The following is a 16,113-nucleotide window of genomic DNA, read 5'->3' as shown; positions in this document are numbered from 1 at the left end:
CATATCATCACAGCTACTTTGTGCATCCAGGTGGATTATACTATGTTTTTTCAGGACAAATTTAATTTGGTGGTAAATGGTAATGGATATCTCCTGTTTTTTTTTTTATCAAATGAATACTGGCCCAAAATAGTAAAAAAAAAAAGATTTTTTTTTTTTTTACATTTAACTGTAGATTTCTTGCTACTACCATAACCTACCAACAAAGAACAACCCAAAATAAATTCTTTTTTTTAACATTTAACTGTAGATTTCTTGCTACTACCATAACCTACCAACAAAGAACAAACCAAAATAAATTCTTTTTTTTTAACATTTAACTGTAGATTTCTTGCTACTACCATAACCTACCAACAAAGAACAACCCAAAATAAATTTTCCTGCTCCTGACGTATGCAGCGATACCACTTATGTGTATGTTAGTTGTTTGTACCTGTAGTACAGCCCAGAAACAATAGTGTGCATTTTGCTTTTTATTTAATCCTACCTATAACACACTGACACTAACTGACATTATTACCAATAAGAAAAAAATCCTGTCCAAAAAAAACTGACCCTGACCTTTGACCCTGACCTCGACCCAAACACTAACCCTGGCACTGACTTAGATCAAAACTTGATACAGGTATTTTTCAAACATTTTTTCATAATTTCATTTCATTTTTTTCATTTTTTTTCTTCTTCGCACTTTTTTTCCTATCTTTGCAAGGACAGAGAAAGATACAATGTATCTCTGTTGTCCATTTACAGAGACAGAAAACACGAGGGCGGGCTTCACGGTGACTGATCATTGGGGTAGCCAATTAGAGGCTATCACAGTGATCAGGTTACCCGGAACCGGCCCTTTTGGGTCCCGATCGTTAGAACAGGGCCCAGGGCTCTCGGTGAGACCCTGATCTCTGTGCTGGTAGTGCGCCGCGTGGCACGCTCCCAGCACAAAAGAATATACGCAAACATGCAGCAACACGGAAAAATGGCCAGTCCGGTGGGGCCGCATATTTGCGTACGGTCGGTGTGAAGGGGTTAATAAATGTATTTCCTACAATTGTCAGCTCTAGTGGCCATAATGCTGTATTTTCCTGATTGGGGTATTTCAGCAAAATACCACATTATGACCACTTGATGGAGCTGACAATCATAGCAAATAAACATATTAGACACTTTACAGGGCTGTGGGAATGAGGCATTTGCACAGTGATTTTTTTTTAATAATAATGTGTCAATAATCCCAAAAGTTCTTACAGGCACGGTAAATAATGCTATTTTGGTACATAGGGGGGCTGGAATAAAAAAAAAAAAAAAAAAAAGCCTTTAAGTGTGTTATTCTAGGAAGATCAAATCCTTATGTCACTGTATTGATGCTAATCGTTCTAGCCAGGGGATAAGTGAATCATAGGGTTAATAATATTTCAATGAACCTAGAAGAACAGACCAGGATAATTAAGGGTGCTTTGTATGCTTTGGAGACAGACAATTAGCGTTTTGTTAATGTGGACAGACCACATCTGAATACAGCTGGTATATGCAAGGTGTATCTAGACTGAATAGGAAGTGCACTGTACAGCAGGCGTTCCTTCCTCTAGGACTTAATGTTCTTTTGCGTGGAAAGGAATCTGGCAAACATAATTGATAGAGCTTTTATATATATTCTCCAAACTTGATTTGTAACAAGTCAGATCCAAAACATCTGTAAGGTATAATCCAAGTGGGTATTCTATACAAAATTGTAGCTTGTGATTTTTTTCATTCATAAAAAAGGGATCTTAATATCAGGGTTCCTTTTGAAGTTTGCACATTTTTTTTTTATCAGGGCTTTTTTTTCTCAGAAGATAGGTGCAGGAACTCAACCACAGCCCCTCATATACACACACCCTTCAAACCGCTTCAAATAGTGGGTCTGGTCAAATTTCACTAACAGTGAGAGGGTCTTACAGGGGCAACACCAGGAGTGCACTACATACATAGTGTAGAGTTCGGGGGGGGGGGGGGGTGTTACACACAGAGTGTATAGTTTAAGGGTGTGCTTCAAATAGAGGGCAGAGCTCAGCCTTCAACAGCTGCCTACCTCTGCATCCACATCTCACTTTCACCCTTCTTCAGCTCTGACCTTTTCATGCAACCTTTTAGCTGAAGCCCCCAGCCAGCTCTAGTACCTCCCTGCACACTGTAGGTGGCTCCACCTCTCTCACTTGCAGGGAGATCATCCCGTGGGGATGTCGGCATCCGCACTCCACCCTGGGAACCTGCATCTCCCTTGTCCTGATCCCGAACTTAGTGGGAGCTGCTGGGAGACAACCTGGCCTTTGTAAACACAGAAGCTGAACTTCTGTGTTTACAAGTGATAGTGGTGAGCAGGGGACAGAGCGCCTTAGCCAGAGGTGGTGGAACCGAGTTCCACCAAGTTCCAGCTGAAGAAAAAAGCCCTGGTTTATATACTTTTGATTTTTTTTTTGTTTTATTGAGTATATGGTAGTTCTTTATAATGTTTGCAAGATTTGATATTTTTTCTGTATTATACTTGGTGAATCCCAGCTATTGAGCTTTGTGGCCACCTTGTTTTTTGAACTCTAGAGTTCTCTGCAAAATGAACTGCCTTCGGTGAACTCGGAAAAGCCCAATTAAATTAAGACTGCTACATCTAGCATGGGATTTTGAATAGTTGAAGGGATTCTAAAAGAAAATTATAATACTTTTGACTTTATCATATTTTATTTTTTTCTACATTTGTAGACTTGACATTTTGTCAAGCATCTTTGCCGCTCAGGTTACACAAAATATTGAATACATTACATTCTTCAGTTTGCCCAGCAGTTGGTTTTTATATGGTAGTCACTCTAATAACATAATTATTCCTCTCTTCAAAAAATACCTAGAAAGCACACTTACAAATCTGTATTATTGTACTTATTTGCACCAACATACACTATATGCCAAACGTTTGCACGCTCCTAACTATCCCGGCTCCACCTATATGAGCTTGTTGGATATTCTATTCCAAATCAATGGCCAATGATTTGGTTTTGCCTCTCCCCTCCTTTGTGGTCATACCAGTCTCCACTCTTCTGGGAAGGCTTTTTACAATACTTTAGAGTGTGCTTGTGGGATTCAGCCTAAAGAGTAGTTGTGAGATCAGATACTGATATCGGATGACTTGACTTACAGTTGGTGTTTCAGTTTATCCCAAAGGTGTTGAATATGATTGAGGTCAGAGTTCTATGCAGGCTACTTGAGTTCCTACATCAAACTCATTAATTCATGTCTTTAAAGACCTGGTTTTGTGCATAGGGGTACAGTCATGAAGAGCCTTTCCCAAACATTACATTTCATAATAGATATACAAGCATATCAGCAGTGTCTGGATCTTCAGGGTGATCTGGTTCTACTCCAAAATGAAATAAGCCAAAATGGACTGAAAGTTTTTCATTTCCTTCGCTGAAAGTACCCAAATTCTATCATCTAGGCCAGCGTTTCTCAACTGGGGCGGGGGTGACGATTCTGTGCCTGGGAAGGGTCCTTGACAATTGAGGACTAAGATGTAAAAGGGGAACAGGAACTGATGAAAAAGGATGGGGTGAGGGGACTGAAGATTCTAGTGTGAAAGGATGGGAGTAACTAGGAACTGATGTATAAGGGGAGAGAAAATTGAGGATTCTGATGCAAAAGGATGGCAGGAAGGGACTGGGAACTCTGATGCGAAGGGGGAGGGGCTGTGAATGTGTGGGAGATTTTGATGTCATGGGTGACCCCATTTTAGACTGAAGTGCCTCGAGATTTAGTCCATATGGTAGATGTAACAGTCCACAAACTTTTGTCCATGTAGTGCATAGAGAGATATCAAAGAATAATGAGCCATTTATCTTGGTAGGTGGGGCTTAAATGCCTACCATTCAAAAATAATATTCTCTTAGGAAATTTTCTCCTTTTGGAGAGTGTTATTTGCATGTGTTTTTAAGTGCCCATTGTCTAATTTTTTCTTACCAGTATGTTTTACTCCAGTAGATGGTTCGCTTTCATACTGGGTCCCTGCTTAGACCTAGTAGGCTGAATCATTTCTGTACAGGGTGCAATGTTCTAGTTTAAGAGCAGTGTGATGTTTGAAAGACAATTCATCACTTTGGCACTTGATAGGGCACCAACCAGTGGCGGCTGGTGGTATTTTGGACTCGGGGCTCAGCGCTTGCCGCCCAGAGCCCACCCTTTTCTGAAGCCTATTAGAGCCTCTGGCTCTGATCACGTGCTTAAAAAAAAAAAAAAAAAAAACCCCATTGGAATCCATGCATTCGGCATATAGATTAAGGGGCCAGACACTTGGATGGGGGGCGGTGCCCCTGCACCCTGCATACGGGCCGCCACTAGCACCCGCCACCCGCTGATATTCACCTTTGCTGTGCTACCCCAAGCCTTCCTACATTGAGCCCTCCAAAATACTTAGGGGCCTTCATTTCTTCCTCCTGAGATTCAATAGGCAGGCCTAAGGAACCAATAACAAGGGTGAGATGGTCGCTGCAATTATGTGCACAGCTTGGTCCAGGGTACACCCCTGCTTGTTATTGGACACTATAGGAGCAGCAGCATGCTGATGGGTTCATTCTTGTGATGTCTCCTCCTTTAAACTGGTTCACAAGTTTGGATTGACATCACTGTGCAACGTACTAGGGTCCTGGTTGGTTCAGAGCCCCTCTCCCAGTCTCTGTATTACTATACATGGCTCCTTTAAAACAATTTCAGCTACTTCTAATAGTTCATTGTCTGATAGTCACCTCTCCAGCGATCCCTCGCTGCTCCTATTTTTGCAGCCAGCAAAATATTGTTTCCATGTTATTGGAGCGCATGTGACCACCTCCCATGATGAAAACCCAAACATTATCACATGGCGAGTGGGAAGACATCACCGCTCCCTCTGGTCTCCCACACCAACGAACAGTGGATATTTTGCTGGCAGCTGTGATAGAGGATGCAATGATGGGGAATTGCTGGAAAGGTACATATTATGGGCCTGAATGGGAAAAGTGACTGTTTCTTTATAAACCCCATCAGTAAGCCAAAGAGCTCCATTGAAAAAATGATATGTATCCAGATCGCTTCTCTCATTTGGTTACATCATATTCACATACGTATATAACTTTAAATCGCCCTGCTTTATACTCCAGTGGGAGAATTCACATGAACCGTAATAATGAAAATATGACACAGCAAGAAAATAAAAATGTATAAACATAGAAAATTGAATCCCACATTCTTCTTTCCATTTCTCATTTTTGGTAAACAGAAGAAATGTATTGATTTTTCTGTGGAAAAGGTCCCTCTGGGCTGCAATTATGTGATACACGTGGAGCACATGTTATGTTTACAGTTCCAGCTGCGATTACCCAGCACGCCGTGGCCTTGAACACAATTGTGCAGTGTATAGGAACATGTTTTGTATTGTATGTGCGACAAATGACACTTTGCTGGTGAAGGTCAAGTGTATATTGTATATGCTATACCAATTATCGGCTTGTTTTTCCTTCAATGGAAAAATAAATTGCATTTGCAGCTGGGGAGGTGTATTCTGTATAATATTAATAAAAATGATAATAATAAACAGGGGAAGCATTTATACTCTCTGCAGCAAAGAGAAAATGTGCTGTTTGCAATAGCAATCATTTAAGATTATTGAGAGCTGTAAGCGTTCGGTGTAACTCATGGTCTCATTGTCCAGACCAATCATAGACCTTCAAGGGTGGTCCATGAAAAGAGATGTTCTGCTTGAACAAAGTTTTGTGTTCATATTAGCTTGCAGAGGATGGGAAAGAACGGAAAATTTATTATCAAACACTTACTGTAATTTTCCTTTCCTGATGGACTCCATGGCAGCCTACGTGTGGGTTAACCCCGCCTCCTCTCCAATGCTATAGGACCCTATACCCATAAATTTAAACACACCACTAGCGACTGTGTTCCGTAACTAGCCAACTCTTTGACCGAATGGGTGGGAACTCCGTCTGCCATGGAGTCCATCAGGAAAGGAAAATTACAGTAAGTATTTGATAATACATTTTTCGTTTTCCTGACAGACTCCATGGCAGCCTACGTGTGGGAAATAACTAGCCAGACCACACGGGGTGGGTATGCTGAACAAAAAAGATTTAATTTGCCCCATCAACTGATGGGCTTCTCAAATCAAAGTTCACAGAAGATAGAGAAGCAGGCTCTATGCAGTAATGTGACATAAAAGTATTAATGGAGGCCCAAGAGGCCGCTTTCCTGGTCCGGGAAAAAAGTCAGGAATGGTTCCTTATAACCCAAGGAACCAATCTTCGAGACCCTCTTGGCCGAAGTGATAGCGACCAAGAAGGCGACTTTTGCAGAAAGGTCTCTGATAGAAAGCGGGGTAGACCCCGTGACACTGAGTCCAGACAATGAGTGAAGAACAAGGGGAATATCCCATTTGGGGAATCTTGGCCTCCTTTGGGGCCTGAGTCTTGATGCCCCACGAAAGAACTGTCAGATTAGTGAGTGAACAGCCCATGATGTTCCGGAGAAGGCCGATAAAACTGAGACTTGGACTCTAAGAGAGCTGATGGACAGGGATAGTTCTAGGCCAGATTAAAGAAAACTGAGGATATCTTGGATCTCTGGATCCCTAAATGATCTGCCCGTAGAGGATAAAAATTAGACAAACTTGGCCCATATTCTCTTGTATACTTTATTCGTGTTTGCCCTTCTTGTGCTCATGAGGGTAGAAATCACTCTTGAAGCACACCCGAGAGATTCTAGCCTCTCCCTCTCAAGAACCAGAGCATTAGTTTCAGTAATTCCGGACACGGGTGCAGGACTGCCCCTTGAGAAAGAAGGTCCGGCCTGAGAAGGAGAGGCACTGGGTCCCGGAAACTGAGCTGGGTCAGGAGGGGAACCATGGCCTGTTCGGCCAGTAAGGCGCAATTACTGCCACCTCGACCTTCCGCTTGGAGTCTCTGTAAGAACTTAAGGATGATCTGGTGCAGGGGAAAGGCGTATGCCCTGTTGAAATTCCACTGATCTGTCAAGGCATCTATTCCGAAGGCCTGACTGCAACGAACTCGAGTGTAGTACTTCTCGGCCTTGAAGTTGCAGGGGGACGCAAATAGATCCACTTCGGGGTTGACTCCCAGGGACAGGATCCACTCGAACGTTTGCACATGAAGAGACCACTCATTGTTGTCCAACTGTATGTGGGACAGGAAGTCCGCCTGGATGTTCTGGGCTCCGGGGGTCGTTCCTCATCATTGATGTTATACAAATGGACTGATTCATGTCCCTCGAATTCCATTGCCGAAGAAACCCTGTCTGAAAAGGGCGTAACCTCCACAGAGACCACTTGACCATGGGGGTTGTGGAGACCACTGTACCGATAATCCTTAGGCACTGTGTGGCCTTCAGGTGTGAGGAGTTCAAAGCCCGAGAGATTTTCTCTTGGATAACTGGAATTTTCTCCAAAGGAAGAGAGATGGTGCCTTCCACTGTGTCAAACTGGACACCCAAGTACACCCCCTGGAGCTTTTCGTCCTTTGGGACCAGGCACCACCGCTTCCTGTGTTTTCAGCAAATCCACATAGGAAAGTAGCACCTGCTTCTTTTCTTCTGACCGTGGAAGCAGGGTGGAAATAAATCTGGGGGGAGGTAAATACTGGTGAAGGACCATGTGTGGCCTGAGGCTACCGACTTGATGTTCCAATAATCCAAGATTGAGGCCACCCACATGTGCTGGAAAAGAAGCAAACGAGCTCCAACCCGAATCTCGGGCCTAATCTCAAAATGACTTAGCCGGCTCATGTCCACTGGACACCTGGCTTTTAGCGGAGCTTGTCCCTTCCGGACCTGTAAGAGCATGTTTCCCTTGAACGCTCGGTACTATGTCTTCTAAATTGAGGTCTCTTCTGACTGAACAGACTCCTATCCTGAGGCAGGAAGCCCGACTTCCCACCGGTGGCCTGGGCTATAGCGCTGTCCATCCTGTTACCAAAATAGCGAGGAGCCTTCAAATGGGATCCTACACCAGGCTTGTTTAGACACTGGATCCGCGACCCAAGGCCATAACCACAGAGCCCGCTTAGCCATGACCGAAGACAGCATGAAACCCCTCTGAGTACGGAGTCCACATTCTCTGTCCAGGATTCCATAGCCTTGGACATAGCTGCTAGGGCCAGGGCGGGCTTGCAAGCCATACCGGCTAGCCCATAGATTCTCTTGAGGTCTTGGTCTAGCCTTCTCTCAAGACCGTCTTTAAAGGACACAGCATCCTCTAGAGGAAGAGTGATGTGTTTTGCTAGACGCATTAGTGCTGCATCCACGAGGGGAGTGTTTTCCAGATGTTTCACTTCCTCTGCCTTGAAGGGATATAATCTGGAGGTTTTGCGTGACATAGAAGCTTTCTTGTCTATTTTGCTCCATTGTTCGTCAATGACATCCTTAAAGTTAGAACGTTCCTTCCCCAAGTGTTTAAAAAATTTCCTTTGTTTAGCCGGTGGAGTAGAAGGGTCTTCCCACTTCAGGGCTTCTTTGACCGCTTTGACTAGCGAAGGAACGAGAGCAAAGTCGAAACCCCCGGCAAACTCCTCTTCTTCAAACTCACTGTCCGAAGATCCAGGAGAAGCATCGTAGGGCTGGGATGGGCCTGGATCCTCCTGGGCCTCGTCAGCCAGAGAGCCAGATAGTGTGGTGGACTGGCTCCGCGTGTGAGTTGTACCCCACTCTTTTAGGGACTGTTGGACCACGCGCTTGACAAGAGACTCCATCTGTTGGTTTTCCATCTCTTTTTCTCCAACCGCCTGGGCCAAACATGGGTCACATAGTGACTTGCCCCCCGGAACTCGTGTTCCACATCAGCAGCAGGCTCTGCGATCAGAACGGCTGTCATGGTGGTGGGTGCAGTGACTGGAGGAGGAATGGGAACATCTCCTCTGATTGGAGGAGGAATGGGAATATCTCCTCTGCTGATGGGTCCTAGACGGAGACCTGGAAGATGAATGGTGATGTTGCGGCCTGGCAAGGTCTTTGTCGTCCTGAACCGTGATTTGGCAGTCTGATCTGGAAGGGCTGAAGAGATAAAAAACAAAAAGGGGGGGGGTGTAACGAGATTTGTTAAACGCATTTTCAACCAACAGGAAAGTATCTCAGCCCCACCACCTCATCTGCACATACCTTGTGGCGGTGACCTGTCCATGACTTCTGGATGGGACGTCGAAAAACTTACAGGAGTAAACGCACGGGATTGCGGCAATATGCAGATATTGCTTAGGACAAACTGCGGAGTTAATTAAAAAAAAGTAATGAAAATAAAAAACATAATATGTTTTCCCCCTTTCTTTTTTTAAATTTTTTATTAAATATATCCTAAAATGACTATTTCTGCATATATATTTTAATATATAAATATATACAGTGGAACCTCAGATTACGAGCATAATCCGTTCTAAGCGAGTTTTCCCATTGAAGTCAATGGAAACGAAAATAATTCTTTCCCCATTGACTTCAATGGGATGCAATACCGCATGTGGCCAGAGGTGGGGGCGTTGGAGAGCCTTGGAAACGGGCAAAAAGGCCCGAGCACACTTTGGCTGACCTCTGCAAACCTCAGAAAGACTACGTTCACGAGACTTTCCGAGGTTTGCCGAGGTCAGCTGAACTGTCCTCGGGCCTTTCCGTGCATTTCCGAGCGCCGACGTCGGCGCTGTTCGCCTCCGGCGCCCCCCACCTCAGGCCAAAAGTGGTACTGCACAATGCTTTTAGCCTGAATCCTGCTCATTTTGCCAGGCAACACTCACAAACCGAGTTAGGATTTTTAGAAATACAGTGCTCGTTTTGCGAAATGCTCGTTAACCGCTTTACTCGCAAACCGAGGTTCCACTGTACATTTTAAGAAAAAAACTATTGCTCCACAGGAGCTTACCTGCCCTGTGCAAACCAGGCTTCGGGGGGTGCTGCTGCTCACTGCCTGTAGGAATCCTCACTAGGCAGAGGCTGACGGCTCTTTTAAAAACCCCTGCTCGGATGACGTCACCCGCTGGCGCCTGCACAGTGTGGACCTACCAGACGGCGCAAATGCGACCGCCAAGTGCTCCGCCACTCTACGCATGTGCGAGCCAGGCCTCAACATGCGTGGAACATCTCAGCGGCCACAACCCGGAAGTGCTGTGGTGTTCTGAAACGTGAAAGGCGCCATGAGAAATTTCAAACAAGAAAAAAAAGGTGCAAATACAAGGGTGAAAAGGGCTTGCAAATAGACACAACACAGATGACCACAAACGGCTACCATGGACAAAAAATGGCAAACACATCAGACCTTGCCAGCCGAGCTTGACGGACGTCCATCCTGGGCATACAAGGCAGCCCCCCCTCCACCACTGGGGCATCTTGCGCCTGGGAAGAAACACCCACTCGCCTGCCCATGGATGGGCTCTAGGCTCTGGGTTGGCACCACACAGCAGGTATGCCGAGATCTGGAGGAAATATTCAACTGGACGCCAGGTAGGAACAAACGAAATGTAGGTCCATTGGAGGAGGACAAAAAAGGAATGCAGTCGCTAGTGCTGAGTTAAAATTTATGGGTAAAGGGTCCTATAGCATTGGAGAGGAGACGGGGTTAACCCACACGTAGGCTGACATGGAGTCTGTCAGGAAAAGAGAGATTATGGCAGTTATTTAACCAATTTTGCTTCAGAGCAATTTTTTTTATTTTTTTGCCCACATGTAAAAATCTTCATTTTTTGCAATAAAATTACTTAAACCCCCAGAACATTATATATTTTCTGAAAGCAGAGGCCCTGTAGAATAAAAAGATAGTTGCAATTTTTATTTCACATGATATTTACGCAACTGCTTATTATGCAAATTTTCAGGAAAAAAATATTACAAAATTATTTTTAGTGCAAACACACACAATATAATACCCATTTGTTTGGTAAAATATAAAAGATGAGGTTGAATCAAGTAAATAAATACCAAACATGCCAAGTCTTGAAATGGCATGCGCCCATGATAGTGGAAAAAACCATGGTACTCAAAAATCTGTATAGGTTACGCTTTGAAAGCCTTTAGAGCTCATCAGTTTGGAGTTTATCAGGAGTTCTTGCTCTCATTCTGACGTTCACGACAATACATCACACGTGGTTTACAATCGCTTGTACCCTGGGTGCGCGTTTGCGCATGTGTGCAGGGCAACGGGGGTTATGGCGATTTGACAACATTTTTTATAATACATCTTGTTATATTTTTTTTTATTTATTCATGTATTTTTACTTGAAAAGGCACACTGAAATGAATGAGAGACAGTTTTCAGAAGCTTAGCAGAGGCTATTTCTAGCGCTAAATCACCTGAAAACCGCCCTAGTGTGAAAAGGGTCTTATGCAGTTATTCAAAAATAACTAGACATGTGCAGAACAAGATTTTTTTTTTGTTTTGATTCGTTATTTACATAAATTTGTTTAGTTAAATTAGTTTAATTCATTTTTGGAATTCGTTTCGTTTATTAGAATTCTAATCGATTTAAATTTATTGAATTCCATTCGAATTTGAATTGAATTCCATTCTAAATCAAATTTATTCTATTAGAATTTAGAATTTTGGAAGCTGGTTATATTCTTTCTTTTCCATTCTATTCCATTGTTTTTTCTGCTGTATTTTTTTATTTTCTATTCTGTTCTTTTCTTTTCTATTATGTTATATTTTTTCTATTCTATTCAAATTCAAATTTATTCTATTCTAAATTCAAATTTCATTTTATTCTTTTCTATTATTTTCTATTCTATTCGAGTTTGAATTTATTCTGTTCAAAATTTGAATTTCAGAAGATGGTTATATGCTTTTTATTTTTTATTCCATTCCTTTATTTTTTATTCCATTTTATTTTATTATGTACTATTTTGTTCTGTTTTACTCTATTCTTTTATTTTCTATTATGTCCATAAAAAACCTATAAACCATGCGCTTACTCCAAAAAAATCATAGATGTAAGCAGCTAACACAACAAATAGAAAATTTGTAATAAATCATATATAACCAAGTGTAGCGCTAAAAAATGAGAAAGAAAATATTGCTATACCACATATAATAGCAAAATGAATTGTGAAAAGATAGTGTTTTGTATACTTTGTGAACATTCATACATATAGAACACTTATGTTATAAAGCCTTAGGGTCACCAAAAGTGATAACAGGATGTAAAAATGGCAATAAAGTCCAAAACTGAATGTGCAGATACGGTGAACATAAATTTTGCAATGGTGATAAATTCCAAAACATATACTCGTGAGAGATTTCTGTATGTAATCCAACATGTGCTGACAGACCCTTGTGCGAAACCGCCACCTAGGATGACTGGAGGCTTACCAGAAAGTTGGGACCCACCTAGCATACGCTATATGGGTCAAACAGGCTTGGATTGCTCACTGGCAATGAAGGTAGGGAACCAAGGGCTGGTGAATGGTAAAGTTGTAACGTTGCTATCCCAAAGAGGTCTTCTTCATATGGAAGCTCGGACACCAACGGACATTACCCACATGTAATGAAGAAGGGGCTCATAGCGTAATTCCGTAAACCATAAAAAATTTATTAAAAGGAAAAACACTTACATTTCAGAATAAAAAGCGCTTGCAAGTAAAATGGTGGCAGTGGAGTCCTCCCGATGCGTTTCGTCATACAAGACTTCGTCTGGGGTACTTGCCCACTGCAGCCAGACTCCTTGATATAGGGACAAAGACCCCTCTGATGAGAATCCAGCTCCCAGGCTTGTTTGCATTGGCACTTCCGGGGTCATCCAAAATGGCGGACCCGAGTGCTATCCAAGCCTCTCTTTCATGTAATTCAATTCCCATAGGTCTAATGGTGTCATGTGTTTCAAGAGAAGACGTGGTGCTGAGTGCCTTCCAAGCCTCTCTTTCACATGATTCCATTCCCATAGGTCTAATGGTGTCATGAGCTTCAGGAGGAGACATGATGCTGAATGCCTTCCAAACCTCTCTTTCAAATAATTCCATTCCCATAGGTCTAATGGTGTCATGTGCTTCAGGAGGAGACATGATGCTGAATGCCTTCCAAACCTCTCTTTCAAATGATTCCATTCCCATAGGTCTAATGGTGTCATGTGCTTCAGGAGGAGACATGATGCAAAGTCCATTCCCATAGGTCTAATGGTGTCATGTGCTTCAGGAGAAGACATGATGCTGAGTGCCTTCCAAGTCTCTCTTTCAAATGATTCCATTCCCATAGGTCTAATGGTGTCATGTGCTTCAGGAGGAGACATGATGCTGAGTGCCCTCCAAGCTTCTCTTTCAAATGATTCCATTCCCATAGGTCTAATGGTGTCATGTGTTTCAAGAGAAGACGTGGTGCTGAGTGCCTTCCAAGCCTCTCTTTCACATGATTCCATTCCCATAGGTCTAATGGTGTCATGTGCTTCAGGAGGAGACATGATGCTGAATGCCTTCCAAACCTCTCTTTCAAATGATTCCATTCCCATAGGTCTAATGGTGTCATGTGCTTCAGGAGGAGACATGATGCAGAGTCCCGGCATCCAGAACCTCCCACTTCCACTTGTTACTACCCCTTATGACCTCTTAGTGGGTGTATGGAGGGGGAGGCCGTGACTCTGCATCACCACATCAGTGACATCCCCCCTAACGTATATTACGATAAAAAACCACGCTCGCGCATGCGCGCGGCGTAGTTCAGCGCGGTGACATCAATGAAGGGCGAGGCCGCAACTGTGCGTCTCAACCTCAATCACATCCCCCATAGTCTAATAGAGACCGCGCTCGCGCATGCGCGCGGCGTGGTCCAGCGCGGTAACGTCATCAAAAAACGACGCATGCGTACATCACCTCCGGTCTCCATTTGATCACACCAGGAAGTGACCTGCAGAGAGGGGAAAAGGGCCGGAAATGATGTTATAATCCCCAGACCGGCCTTCAAAGTGTACGCAATGAGTGTGCATTAATGGGTGACCTAAACACGATCAGGACTTCATTCAAAGATGATAGATGAGTCCATGAAAACAAAAAAAAAAATGAAAAAAAATATGAAGAAGATGGATTCTCAGCAGGAGAGAGAAGAGATGGACAATTAATTATTCCATCTCTTGACTCACTCTATGTCCCCATATAGCTCATATTGTATTACTTCAAAAACGACAATACTTTAATAATAACTACCCAATTGTCAAAATAAAGTAAATATAATCATAATAATAATAAAATAATGTGTAACAGATGGAAAGGCACATGCATGTAAAAAGTATCAGACATAATATACACCCTAGGTATTAGTACTCCTAAACGGAAGTTGATGTTTCTTATCTCATGATAAATTTGTCAAGACTCATTTATAAAGGCATTAACATCTACTTCCACGTTCATGCCTTGAGGAAAAAAGGTCTGTAGTTCATACGCCCAGAACATTTCAAGGCGAGAGACCCCTCTGATTTTGGCCCCTCCCCTCCACGGCGGGACGTATTTGTCTATAATGACAAATTGTGAACCAGTGGGGTTACTATTATGATATTGCTTGTAATGTCTGGGTACCGTATGCTTAGAGTCCCTGCCTTTGATTAGAGCAATATGTTCCCCTACCCTTGTTGTAAACGTTCTGGTGGTACGACCAATGTATTGTCTACGACAAGGGCATGTGATAAGATATACTATGTATTTGGTACTACACGTGCAAAAAGATTTCACTGTATATCTTTTCCCCGTGACTGTAGATGTGAATTCTGTGACTTTACGTCCTTCCAGGTTATTGTGCAAACATACCACACATTTTCTACACGGGTAAAAGCCTGTCATGTTATGGAAAAAAGAAGGCCGGGATGGTGGATTTATAACATTGGGGGCTATCTGACCCTGTAGAGATGGTGCTCCCCTAAATATAATCTTGGCCTCTTCTGGCAATGACCCGCCCAGAATGTTATCATGTCTCAAGACATCCCAGTGTTTTTTTACAATGCTTTTAATTTGTTTGTGCTGGGTTGAGAAAGATGTTATCATTGCCCATTTAAACTTTTCATCCGGTTCTTTTTTTGGCTTTACCTCGAGTAAAGTTTTCCTTTCAATATTCATGGCTCTCTGGATCTCAAAATCCAGGTTGGCGTTGTCATACCCTTTGTCTATAAATTTTTGTTTAAGGACACCTGCTTGTGTGATAAATAATTCCGTGTCCGTGCAGTTCCTACGGAGCCTGAGAAATTGGCTGCGAGGAACAGCACTTAACCAGGATCTATGATGGCAACTGGTGGTGGGAATAAAACCATTACGGTCAGTGGGCTTAAAGTAGGTGTTAAATTTAAATTTTCTGTCTACTATTTCTATCTCCAAGTCCAGGAAATGTATCTTGGTCCTGCTGGCCTCATATGAAAGGGAGATGCCCCTGTCATTAGAATTCAGACACTCGAAAAATTGTTCGAGTGTCTCAAAAGAGCCATTCCACAGGAGGAGGATGTCGTCTATGTACCTAGCCCACAGAACCAACGAAGTGGTCCCGTGGGCATAGACGACATCCTCCTCCCACTTGGCCATAAACAAGTTCGCAAGGCTAGGTGCGAACTTGGCACCCATTGCCACTCCCCGTTGTTGCAGGTAGTAGTTCTGGTTAAACCAGAAGTAGTTATGTCTGGTTGCGAAGTCCAACAATTCGATTATATAATCACATTGAAAAGTTGCAAGGGACTGTTCACGATGGAGAAAATGTTTGACTGCATCTATACCCTTCTCATGGGCTATACACGTGTACAAGGATGCCACGTCAGCAGTGGCCATAATGAATCCTTCCTGTATATTGACCTCCTAGGAGTCTGATAGTGGAACCGGTGTCTTTAAGGTAGGAGGGTGTACGTTTCACTAGCGGTTGAAGGTAAAAGTCAATGTACTTCCCAATTCTTGCCGTAATGGAATTGATACCACTGACAATAGGTCTACCGGGTGGACATGTAGGGTTTTTATGTATTTTGGGTAAATAGTATATGGTAGGGATCCTGGGAGATGTGGGGACCAGAAATGCCCTTTCTTTTTTATTCAAAATCTTTAAATCATAACCCTTGGTAATAAGCTGTTGAAGTTGTTTTTTGTATGCATTGGTGGGGTTATTGGGGAGTGTTTGATAAG

At 43.0% G+C, this 16,113-nt stretch overlaps 1 protein-coding gene across 2 annotated transcripts in view; it reads left to right on the top strand.

Annotated features, from left to right (window-relative positions):
- Positions 1–16,113, top strand: part of LOC141133307 (potassium channel subfamily T member 2-like) — a 411,333-nt gene that overhangs the window by 35,688 nt on the left and 359,532 nt on the right. The gene's annotated exons all lie outside the window — the stretch shown is intronic.

This window comes from Aquarana catesbeiana, linkage group LG03 (assembly GCF_042186555.1).
Source record: "Aquarana catesbeiana isolate 2022-GZ linkage group LG03, ASM4218655v1, whole genome shotgun sequence".
NCBI classification, from domain to species: Eukaryota; Metazoa; Chordata; class Amphibia; order Anura; family Ranidae; genus Aquarana; species Aquarana catesbeiana.
This window is presented reverse-complemented; position numbering and strand designations above follow the sequence as displayed.